The following is a 12312-nucleotide window of genomic DNA, read 5'->3' on the forward strand; positions in this document are numbered from 1 at the left end:
ATCCAATTCCCAACCTGTTGTGTTTTCATTATGCTTGTTAATCCAACCGCATAGTACATTCGTTTCAGTCCCTGTTTCGACCTCTTCGATTTCCAAGAGACGTACATCACGCTTCTTCAAGTTGTCTGCTACCCCCTGTGGTGGAATGTGCACCCTTATTTTCCCATTAATTATCTCAGTCCTAAGTGGGACAACTCCTAAAATTTCAGGGTCGGGAGTCTCCTCCCTGTTTAGCACTAGTGACCTTTGCAATTGAGTGTTATTTTTGTTATTCCCCACACGCACTAGGACATAGTACGCATCGCTTGGATCAAATTCTGTGCTTAACTTAACTGTAATTACCATGTTTTCAGCTACTGTGAGAGTAATTTTACATACTTCCAGTCCCCAAACTGTTATCATCTGAGCCTTTTTAACCCCACACAAATGAGAACGCTCATAATCATTTGACATGACAACTGCTTCATATGTTAACTCCCCTTTACCGAGTGTGTCTGGTATGTCCATACTAGCCTGCCACTTCCACATTGTATGTACTCTCCTTTTACCACGTTTCTTAGCATGCATCAGTGTGTGTAGGATAGCTATGTGTCTGAACTTAGCTGAGAGTGTCCGCTTAGGGTTCAGAGTGTGGGATGGTGTAGTTGCATCACACTCATCTGATTCATGTGCTTCGGCGTCTCCGTGGCACGGGTGAGTCTCTGTTGTGGCTCTGGTCTCCTGGGCTTTTGACAGTGTCACTGAGGTTGACATCTCCTTTATTCCTATGGGCATCCAAATCAGAATGCTCACAACTGTCAGAACGCCCCACATTGCCATCTTTTCTATCTCTGTTTTCCAACTCAATACCGCCCTTGGTTTTTCCGGGGACTTTTGTGCAGTGATTCAGACGATACCACGTTGTGCTTCCTTCGACTTGAACTGCCGTTGGAGTCGCCCTCACCACCGTATATGGTCCTTCCCGTCGTGGTTCGTGCCACTTTCGTCTGAAGATCTTGATGTACACCAGGCACGACAGGTTTCTTGACCTCCTGGTCAAGATCTGGCTCTTTTTTCTTCTCCTGAAGGTAGATAGACCTATGTATTGCAGTTAGTTGACTCATATAGTCTTTTAGTTCGACTTGCAGTTGCTCAAGCGGAGGTCCCTTATACGGGCCACGCAGTTGTGGGGCCGGCATAGGTCGGCCTGTTAGCATTTCATGTGGTGTTAGATGCGTGCTCCTGTGAGTTTGCATGCGGTAGCTCATTAGTGCAAGCGGCAAAGCATCTACCCAGTTCAGTTTTGTGCTGGCACAGATTTTACTGATTTTTGCTTTTAGTGTTCCATTTATTCGCTCTACCATATCATTGCTCTGTGGATGGTACACTGCAGATAGTCTCTGTTTGACACGTAACTGCTGAAGAACGCCTTTGGCAACCTTTTGTACAAATGCAGAACCGTTGTCAGAACTTATTTCTGATGGGATACCAAACCTTGGAATGACTTCTCTTGTCAGAAATTTAATCACTGTTTCTGAGCCTAGGTTTTTAGATGGAACTGCTTCCACCCATCGTGAAAACCTGTCGATGATTAGTCAAGTTGTTTTGCATCTACAATTGACTATTGAGGACTTTAAACATAGTTTAAACTATTTTGCACATTTTCAAGCATTCACTGATTTATGGTTTATAGTCAGCACAAGACAAAGCATATGCAGTTTTCAACATGCAGCACAAATGACCATAAGCTCAAAAGTTAGGTTTCACACCCGCGTTTCTCATACACACGCACTCACGGCAGCTGCCTTTTTTCACAAAGCCGCTCACACCCAAGCACACATACGCAGGCAACCACGCACACACAGTTATGCACACACACACAACAGCTGTTTTCCTCTCATACAGACACTCAACAAAATAGTAGACAGAGAAAAAGTCAGTCATAAGTGATCAAAAGTCAGTCTTTTTTTTTTTTTTAAATGTATTATACTAAGTATTACATGCCAATTTCAACTTAGTTTTCTCTACGATTTTATATTATTTGATCGGAGTTACCGCATGGGCAGTGCTTGTGAAGACGATCACGTTTGTGAAACGTGTCTTATTCTGGGGAGGATGAAGGCGATCGTGATGATCCACCACCCTTCCTTCTAGTTTTGCGGTATCTCCGGTGCCCAATTGCTTCATATGCCTGATCAGTGTATGTTTTAGGTTGTTTCTCACTTTATCTATTGAGAAGTTGTTTCATATATATATCACCATGTCTACAATAATCTGTTCCCTTCTAGTGACTGAAATAACTTGTGGCAAGGAGTCCCACAGTTAGTGTGATTATGACCTTTATGTGTATTTTACCCTCCAGCCTAACCATCGTCCTAACTGCTTTCCCCTAAACTAGTGGATTTCTCCACATATACTGATTATTAGTTAAGCTTGCAATCGTTAAGCTTATCGCCTTTCGAGCCCATAAAAGCACGGCCTCCCGACTACAAACTCAACATGAGCCCCCGTCCTAATGGGTTTGTCACCGTTCGGACCAAGCTCCCCCATATAGAATTTCAGCCAAAACCTCACCTGGGTTTCACAAATATCTCTGCCCGGGAAACGGCTACGCGTAACTCACATTTCACAACACATTCACACACACGCATCTCTGTATGCGTATCACGTTGCAACTCACATCACGCATCTCTGTATGCGTTTCAACAACAACTCACATCACGCATCTCTGTATGCGTTTCAACAACAACTCACATCACGCATCTCTGTATGCGTTTCAACAACAACTCACATCACGCATCTCTGTATGCGTTTCAACAATAATTCACATCACACATCTCTGTATGCGTTTCAACAACAGTTCAGCTGACAGACAGCTGTTCTCCCCCCTGGCTGCTCAACACACCAATTATATCCAATTCCTAGAGAAGTGGAGCAGTATTCAAAGTATCCAATTCCTAATTTCCAATTTCCTAAGTATCCAATTCCTAATTTGTCTGTCTTACACAATTTCATACATATAATTGACACAACAAATATTTCAGAGCAGCTATCTTGTGCACAAGATATTAGATGTGAGTAAGAGAATGTAGATAATCCATCACGTCTAGATTCTTTGTTTTGAGAGAGCCCAAGCAAGAACGTTATGTCTGACCACACAGTGAAAGCACTCTAAAACAAATAATGAGAATTAAACTTCTCTACCTTTTTGTGCCGGCTTGAGGATTTCACTTGTGTGGAAAGACAGGCGTAGATGCGTAGCTGGATCTCTCTGCCAAAACCTGGCTGGCTCGCCACTTTGTTGGAGTTGACCTCGGATCTCTCATTCAAGTTGAGATGACAAACAAGACTCAACGACGGATCATCTTACAGCCTCTTGCGGGTTTAATGCACAGATCAACCACCTCACATCTTACATACAGACAGAACCCTCCTTACAACTTGCATTCACATTTTATACCTTTTGTTGACGTCATTACTCATGTGTGTGTACGTGCTTCTCTTCAGCAAGGTGCATCCTGTTTGGCAAGATACTGGGGTACAGGTTTACTGGAACATCCAGTCCTCCCGTCCTCATATGACCTGAACTTAAGACCTTGTACTAGCAATAACCTGTTTACTTGGAGACCAGTATGTCTTACATAAACTTTCTCCAGACACGTATGTCTTACATAAACTCACGCCCCTACACTTTCAGGTTCTTCTCTAAATTCAGGGCTCTTCCTGGTTCATTTATGAAAAAAAAACAGTCTATGAGCAGGAATTTCCCATTAAAAAAGTTCATTTGACATAAATCTGTGTGTCTGTGTACAGTACATGTCCCCAAAATGGACATTAAAATTATTGGTCCCCAATCTCAAGGATAAAATGATGCCACAGTGATGTAGTAAGAGTTTCTACTATCCTCAAAATGATGCTGACAGGAATGTAGTGAGAGTTTCTGCTTACCTCAAAATAAAGCTAGAGTGATGTAGTGAGAGTTGCTAATAACCTCAAAATGATGCTACAGTGATGTAGTCAGAGTTGCTCATGACATCAAAATGATGCTAACACTAACGTGAGCTTCATCAAGACCCAGGCCACTATTTGGGTTCATGCATCATTGTGTCTGACCAATGGTCCAACTTAATCAGTCAGTCAGTCAGAGACATTAGCATTTGTCGGCCTGGCCTGCTGCCAAAGACTAACTCTGCTTTAGTTGATTTACCTGTGCAGCCATGTCACGCTCCTCTCGCCCACCTCCACGGTCAGACGCCAGGTTAAACCAGCCAATGGCGTAAGAATCACTCTCAGAATCTGAAGCGCTCGTAGCTGCAGGGTTTTTCCACACAGCTTCTGTTGAGAGACAAAGTCCATCACTTGATGAACTCTCACCAACAGAAATGTGCAGTTTTCCACTCAGGACAGCTGCTGCATGCTGCTGTTTGTAAAAAGAAGGTCCAGTGGATCCGTTCAGTTCTACATTATTCAGCAGAGAGATGTCACCATTGAATAATGACCATATTTCCTAAAATTATAGCTCAACCACAGAGGGACCAGGCTACTAGAATGACCTCTGTTTACTAGAAGTGCTTCTCCTATGGTGGTGAACTCCTCAGCTGTCAGTGGAGTCAAATCTGTCTTACAGAGGCCAGAGGTTCCCACACTGGTTCCCTCTCATCATGCAGCCCTGACAGCTGTGTGTGCTGTTCCAGCGTGTTGGCACCTCACTGATGAGTTTCAGGGTTGGCCCTCCCATCTGTTGCTGCACCTGAGCCAGCTTCTCCTTGGCTGTAGTGCTGATCTGAAGGATGTGACAGTGTTCCTGGCTTTGTGTCTGATGATGGAAGTGGGGATCTGATCACAGGATTTTCTGACTCCTAGATTCAGACGATGTGCAGTGCAGACTGAGTGGTGAATTTGGAGCTGTCTAGTGGATGCTGTCATGTTTGGTGCTGCGTCGCTCACAAGACACTTGACTTTGTTGGTGATGGCCCAGTCCTCCATCATGCCTCTTTGGACTGGGGCCAAACTGTCAGCAGGGTGACTTTGTGGAAAGTCTTGCACTCCCAACACATTCATTCTCACTAATGCAGTGACAGGTCAGAGCCAAGGGAGCCTCCATGTCCACAGATGTCCACATGGCAGCTGGACTTCCTTTTTCACTCCTTCCCGTTCCTCCTGGTACTTTTTGGCCACCGTTTGTTTGATGGTCTGAAAATGACACCCAGAGTAAATCAAGACATTGAAATTCAAGATGAAATAAACTGGAGATATCAACGACTGCTTTAGATCATTTCCACACAAACCTTTCTGGTTGGCAAACATATGAGGCTCAAGGACCTGAACCAGTTCCCTGAACCCTTCCCTCTCAACAGTGCTGAGGGGCTGGCAGTCCTTCAGGATGAAATTCAGCAGAGCCTCATCCAGCATCTGCTTCCTGGAAGCTGGATGGTTAAAGATGAAGGAGAGAAGAAATGAATAGGAATTAATGATCAATGAAGCAACTGTGAGTCAGTTGGAGAGTGGCTGTATACCTGAGTTCATCCTGGTGGATCTGGGACTTCATTCTCATGCCTGGCCCCATCATGCCTCAGCACTGAAGAGGTGCTTTTGTTAAGATGAGACGCTTCTGTCCAAAAAATGAGACATTCAACCTGCAGAAAAGAACATGAGTACTCAGCTAAAAGTTCCTTTCTTCATGGTGACTGGTGTTTCTTAGTCTTAGACCACCAGGTTTCCAATGAGGTGTATCGGATACGTTGTTGTGTGCCGCTGAAATCCGTCCAATTCCGGCGTTGTTTCCTCATGAAATATGTTTGCCTTAAAGCTCATTAAAGTGTTGAACCACAATATCGTTCACCATAACTGAGTCAACTTCAAGATAACCTACTTCTACATTCCAGTCCCGGCTGCTCCTGTTCTGCTGCAGTCCAGAAAACAACAACCCGATACAATTGGCGCTCCTTCCCACAGCTCCGGCCCGGATCCGCATGGTTCCGCTGACTGACTGTGAGACGCGCTCCCTCCAGAGTGGCACAGCCCGATGGGGTCCTTGTCTGGCACGGGGGCGTAAGACAGCTGCGACTGGAAAGCCTGGTTTATTCTGCGTCGAGGGAACGCGTTGCTCTGCTCTTCACCGCCAAGCCGCTAGGGGGTGTGGCTTTGTCTTTTTATTGTTTATGGGGCTCTTGTCGGATTCCTTGGTTTTCTTCCGGTCACAGACAACAATTGTTGGCCATTTGTCAGTCTTTGTAGTGCCGCGAATAATCCTTTCTTCGGCTTGGTCCATTTTTTCTTGGAGCTTTCACCACAGAAACTTTGAAAATGGCGGTGTTGTACTGCGACTGAACCGGAAATGACGTTTTGAGCGGACCAATCACAGTCCTCGACGTTGACGTCACCACGCGTCGACGCGACGCAGAAGCATAAATCAGGCTTTCGTGGTTTCGAATCTCACGCCAAGCCAGAGAACCAGGTCCTGAATCAGTCACGTGGTCACTGCCGGTCGGCGAGGCTTTGGACGTCACTCAGTACGTCATCAATACGTCATCAATACGCGTTTTTCAAAACGAAATCCTGGATCACTCCACTCATCACTACCGCTGCTACCAGGTTAGCGAGTTAAGGAAACGTTAGCGAGTCTGGAGTGGCACAGAGAACAGAGCTTGGACTCTGCTCGTTTTGAAGAAGAAGAAGAAGAAAAGAAGCGGAAGGCCTCGGTCTTTGTCTCCTGAAGGCTGAGTGGCGCCGGTAGAACCTCAACATGTGCGCCGCGCAGCTGCTGCGGGTGTCGGTCCAGGAGCGGATCCTCGCCGCCGCTGAAGACTTCCTGCTGCAGCTGGGAGAAGGAGACTCAGCGGCTGGAGTCCCGGTGCTGAGAGCGCTGCTTACCGAGCGGCTGGCGGCGGCCGCGGAGCAGATCGTGGCTCTGCTGGAGGAAACCGTGGCGGAGTACGAGCGGGAGAACCGCCGGCAGAGGTTGCTGCTCGATACCGTGCTGAAGCCCCGAGTCAGGCTGGACAGAGCAGGTGAGTCCCCCCACACTGACCAGGAGAACCGGTGTTGTGTCGCTCCCAGCAGCATCAACCGATAGCGATGTCTGTCTGTTTATGCCAGCGCCTCAAAAAACTGCTCCTTTGAGTTTGGACTCGCCAGGTTGGCTATCAAGTGATGCTCCACTGTAGAATCGTGCCAATGCCAGCCAGCAAGTGTCTCCGGTCCAGTTGAGTCAGCCAGTATCTTTGTGTTTGGTCCTGTTTGGCTCCTCATAACCACTGCAGGTAGGTTTCTCCTCCTCTTCATCAAACTAAGGATCGTTCCAGGCTCACTAATGAGCCCCTCCACTCCATTCAGGCCCAGGTTTAAAATCCTGTCAGCTCAATTCTCTCAGTGAGCAAAGAAGTGGAGGAGCAGAACACAAGAGGGGAAGGAAGTCAAGGGTTCACCTGTTGAGGGATTTCCTCTCTGTGAGATTGAGACTGAGTCAAGCTGTGAGACAGGACAAGAGAAACTCAAGCTTTGGCTCCTTTGTGTTATTTTTCTGAAATGGAGCACTTGATTTGAACATGTACAGTTTTATTAATATGCTCTTATTTTGAAATGCAGCCCTACTTTTATTAGTCAATGAGACACCATCATGCACATCTGCAGTCATTCAAGAATGTTCAGTTTGAAGTTACGTGATAACAGATCTTAGTTGATTTCTGTTTCTGTCTGTTGCTCCGCTGTTTCAGAGTCAAATGAAGAGATTCTGATGTTGCTGTTTGTGTCCTGCAGATGTGGAGCAGCTGCTGGTGATTAAAGAAGAGGTTCCCCCTGAGCTGCAGGACCCAGAGCCCCCCCACATTAAAGAGGAGTGGGAGGAGCTCTGGACCAGTGAGGAGGGAGGGCAGCTTCAAGGGCAGCAGGAGGCTGATATCACCACGTTCCCCTTCACTCTGGTCCCTGTGAAGAGTGAAGGGGACGAAGAGAAACCTCAGTTCCCACAGCTTCATCAGAGTCTAACTGAGGAGAACTTGAAAGAAGAGTCTCTGAGCAGCAGCCCAGTTCATCCTCTGAAAACAGAAGCTGATGGAGAAGAGAGTGGAGGACCAGAACCAGAACCAGCCAGCAAGACTGAAAGAGAATCAGAAATCATCAAGAACGTGAACCTTAGTCCTTCTGAATCTCAGACAGAAGTCAGTAAGGATGAGCGTCCCTTTAGGTGCTCAACATGCACTCAAGGTTTTAATTACAGAAAGAGTTTGGTTTTACACATTAGAACACACACTGGGGAGAAACCATTCCCTTGCTCAGTTTGTGGCTCAAGATTCTCAGAAAAGCGACATCGGAAAAGACACATGAGAATGCACACTGGAGAGAAACCATTCCCCTGCTCGGTTTGTGGCAAAGGACTCTCAGACAAGGGATGTCTGAAAAGACACATGAGAACACATACTGCAGAGAAACCATTCCCCTGCTCAGTTTGTGGCACAAAATTTTCAGAAAAGGGATGTCTAAAAAGACACATGAGAACACATACTAAGGAGAAACCATTCCCCTGCTCAGTTTGTGGGAAAAGATTCCCTGTTCAGGGAAGTCTGAAAAAACACATGAGATTGCACACTGGAGAGAAACCATTCCCCTGCTCATTTTGTGACAAAAGATTCTCAGAAAAAGGAAATCTGAAAAGACACATGAAATTGCACACTGGAGAGAAACCATTTGTCACGACCTGGCACTGAACCCTGAAGGAAAGTGAGTGGATTATGGTCTGTGTAGACAATGTGTTTACACAGCAAATAATTATGAGAACACACATGAAAACACACATTTTAGAGACATTAATTTTGCGGAGTTAGTTGCTAAAGCTCCTCAGATCAGGAAACTTGAGACGACACAATGGAAAAACTTCTTTGCCCATTCTGCCCATGCCTGCTCCTACACAGACAGAGTGGTCCTGCTCAGGCCGGCTGCTGGGCACCACTGAAGCAAATACACGGTTGCTATGCAACGGACTAGTTGGACTTCCGATGTCCGGGAGGGCCGGCTGTAACATACAGGATGAATTTTCACACTGAAGTTCTTCTTCTTCTTCTTCTACAGCTGAATTAAAGTGTAAACAGCCATCCACACTCCTTTTAACTGTTCTTTATAGACTTGTCTTGTATTAAACGTTCTGTACACTTAAAGTTCTCAGTGATTTTGTTTCCACATCAAGGCTCTACTTTATCACTACTGAGGCTTTATGCTGCTTTAAGTGTATGTTATTGTTAATTTGTCTGTTTATCTGCTGCCCCCACAACCTGCATTAGGAGATAATTAGCGGTATGCACCGAAAACCAGTACCAGTATAACCAAATCCCTGCAATTGTCAATAATAATAACAATAATAATAATAATAATAATAATAATAATGATACAAGAACACACCTAAGGTTCATTTTGTGCCTGAATTTTCCTTTAAGAGCTAGAAAAGATGGATTTTATTGGAAGCCGGTGCAGCGAAGCTAAGACTGGGTGATATGGTCTCTCTTCCTATTTCCTGTCAATATGTGTGCAGCTGCATCCTGGAGCAGCTGCAGAGTCTTTCACCACTTGTCAGTGCAGCCTGATCATAAAGAACTACAATTCCTCTCATTGTGTAGTTACCCACAGCAAGATGAGCAAGAGGACCAGGAACAAACCCTGCTGTGAGGGAGGAGGACCACCGAGCTCCCAAAAGAAGGACTTTGTCGTCATCTCGGCTGGAGAGCCTGCTGGGACAGAACTTTACTAATGCTCAAGTGCAACAACCCAGCAGGTCTGCCTGTGCCAGGGCTCAGGAAGAAGTTAAGAAGTACTGTAGTTCTCCACCTCTCCGTCTCTGGGGACCCTCTTGACGGGTGAGGTGGGAATGAGCTACGTTTTCCTCTCATTTCCAGGCTTCCCAAAAGGTACCAATGTGTTTTTTTTCAACAGCAAAATAAAATACAATAGAAATGAGTTCAACTCTTGTTTTTATTCCAAATATATTGTTTTTAGAAAATTGTTGCAAAAATGTGAAAAAGTGCATCAATAAACATAAATTAAAGATGCATCAATAATCATTTTGTGATTGAATCGTAGCCCCTGAATTTTAATTATCGAATCGTGAGGTGTCCAAAGATTCCCACCATTAATTGCAGTAGAGTTTCCAAAATATGACAGTATATTTGTTGTATTATAGGAGAGGCTTTGATGTCTGTCTCTGATGTTTAAACTCTGACTCTGATGTCATTGGTGCTGACTGAATTCTACCCCCTGACAGACTGGGAAGGCTCCTATTGGTGATGTCATCATAAATATATGAAGGCCTTGTTTCAGTGTCAGGAACCAATCAGAGCAGCCTCCTCCTGACAGCTCTACTCATCAAGCCCCTGACCCCAGACTCTTCTTGGTGAACTGATCAGAGATCAGATTAGTAGAGAAGCAGTGACACAAAGGGAAACTTCCTCATTCCCTGAACGCAGCTTCATCAAACAGAGCAATGCTAACTGTTCACCTGCAGTAGTGATGTCATCAGGACAGGAAGTTGATCAGACATGGGAACTTTGACTCAGATCAACCAGGGAGGGAGGAGTTCTCAGAGTCTTATTGTGCTGATGAATCATCAGAACTCTTCATCACGCCGTGGTCTCAGCGTTTGACCTGAAGTCCCAGGCTTCAAGGGTTCTCCCCAAACTCTCAGGGTGGGTCTGACCACATCTGAGCAGGACACCATGAACAGGCTAAATGAGGACATCTCAGTGTCAAATCTGTCATTTCCTGCTGCCAGTAGGTGGCGCTGTGGTCACTACTGACCTGTAGATGTGTTCAGACTGGGATGTTGATCAAACCTGGAAGTTTCAAACAGATCTGACAGGTGGAGAGGATTCAGAAGAGTTGAAGCTTCATTTTAGTTGGAGCCTGAAAATGAGGTGAGACTGAGGGCTCCCAGGAGTTGCAGGTAGGTGCTGCCCCCTAGTGACCCAATGGAGAAAAGCAGATGACTGGAAACGTTCCATAGAAAACTGACTTCTACTACTCAGATTTCTCAAAGCCTGATGTGAGTGACATCATTTCCTGTTTCATGTGTCGGTTTTCTCCATCTCATCAGTCGTTTGTTCTCTCTCCTGGCAGTGACCTCACCACAGAAGCAGCATGACATCATACATTCAGCTGATGATGTCATGTGATCATTTCATCACTCCATTCATGTAGACTTTATTGTTTTATTCTATTGTTTTGTCTTTACTTCTGTCTTCCTACAGACGAGTGCATCTGATGGAGGCACCGCTGATGGAGTGGAATGTTTCCACGTTGCCATGACAGCAGGGTCAGCTCACCTCACTCTCTTCCTTCTGGCGTCAGAAGAGCAGGATCAACTGCTTCTCCATCTGGGTGGATGAGCAGCTCCTCCCATCTCAGGAAGACCCCTCCCTTGCTGCGTGTGACCAACTTCTCAAAGCTCATTCTGGTTTCTTTTGTCTCCTGATGCTGCCGTGGTGAATTCTTCCTCATTTCTGCAACAACAGAGGAGAACATTGATGGAAATGAAGGAGTCCCAGAGGGAGGGGCTTGAGAGCCCGACTGCTGAAGCAGCCAGCAGCACTCTCACCCTGGGAGGCCCAACCAGGCTGAGTTGTTTCATGTGTCAGAAACTCCATGCAGCAGTCAGCAGAGTTGAACCTGGTTCCTGTCCTGGACCCAAGTTCTGATACAGAGTTGAACCTGGTTCCTGTCCTGGACCCAAGTTCTGATTGTTCTGTACCAGCAAGGCTGGAGGCATCGGTTCCTCACATCTGCAGGTTCTCACAAGCACCTTCATAGCGTTCCTAGCAATGTTCAGCAAACTGCTCCACCTTCATGTTCTGTGTGTTCCTCTAGTGAAGCAGCTGCAGCTTCATCTCAAGCTCTGGACCACCAGGTGAGTCCTCAAACCAGTTTGTCCTCTGAGAGCAGAGGTTCAGGACTTCTTGAAGCACCTGTATCAGATCTAAACCTGCTACCTGAGCATGGTTTCATTGTCAGCACCATCTTCTAGAAGCAGATTGGGCCCCTTGTTCTCCCTGGGATCTATGAGGGTGGAGCCAAACACCAGCTGGTTCAAGACTCTTTGAAACATTTCAACAACAAATCTCTCACTGACAGAACCAGATGGTTGCTGACCACTGGAAACCTGAATGAGCCCCATGCCCTCATCCACTGAGCTGATAAACTGATGCTATCGGACACGTTGATCTCAAAGGGTTTCAAAGATGGTGGATTTGGTCAAATCAGTCTGGACTCACTGCACTGGTGGTTCTCACTGAAGTGAATGAACCTTCATAACAGCTGGAAGCTCTTGCTTCATTTGATCAGCTATCATCTGGA

This window comes from Aulostomus chinensis, chromosome 1 (assembly GCF_037954235.1).
Source record: "Aulostomus chinensis isolate RoL2024-O1b breed Wild chromosome 1, RoL_Achi_v1.0, whole genome shotgun sequence".
In the NCBI taxonomy this organism is placed as follows: domain Eukaryota; kingdom Metazoa; phylum Chordata; class Actinopteri; order Syngnathiformes; family Aulostomidae; genus Aulostomus; species Aulostomus chinensis.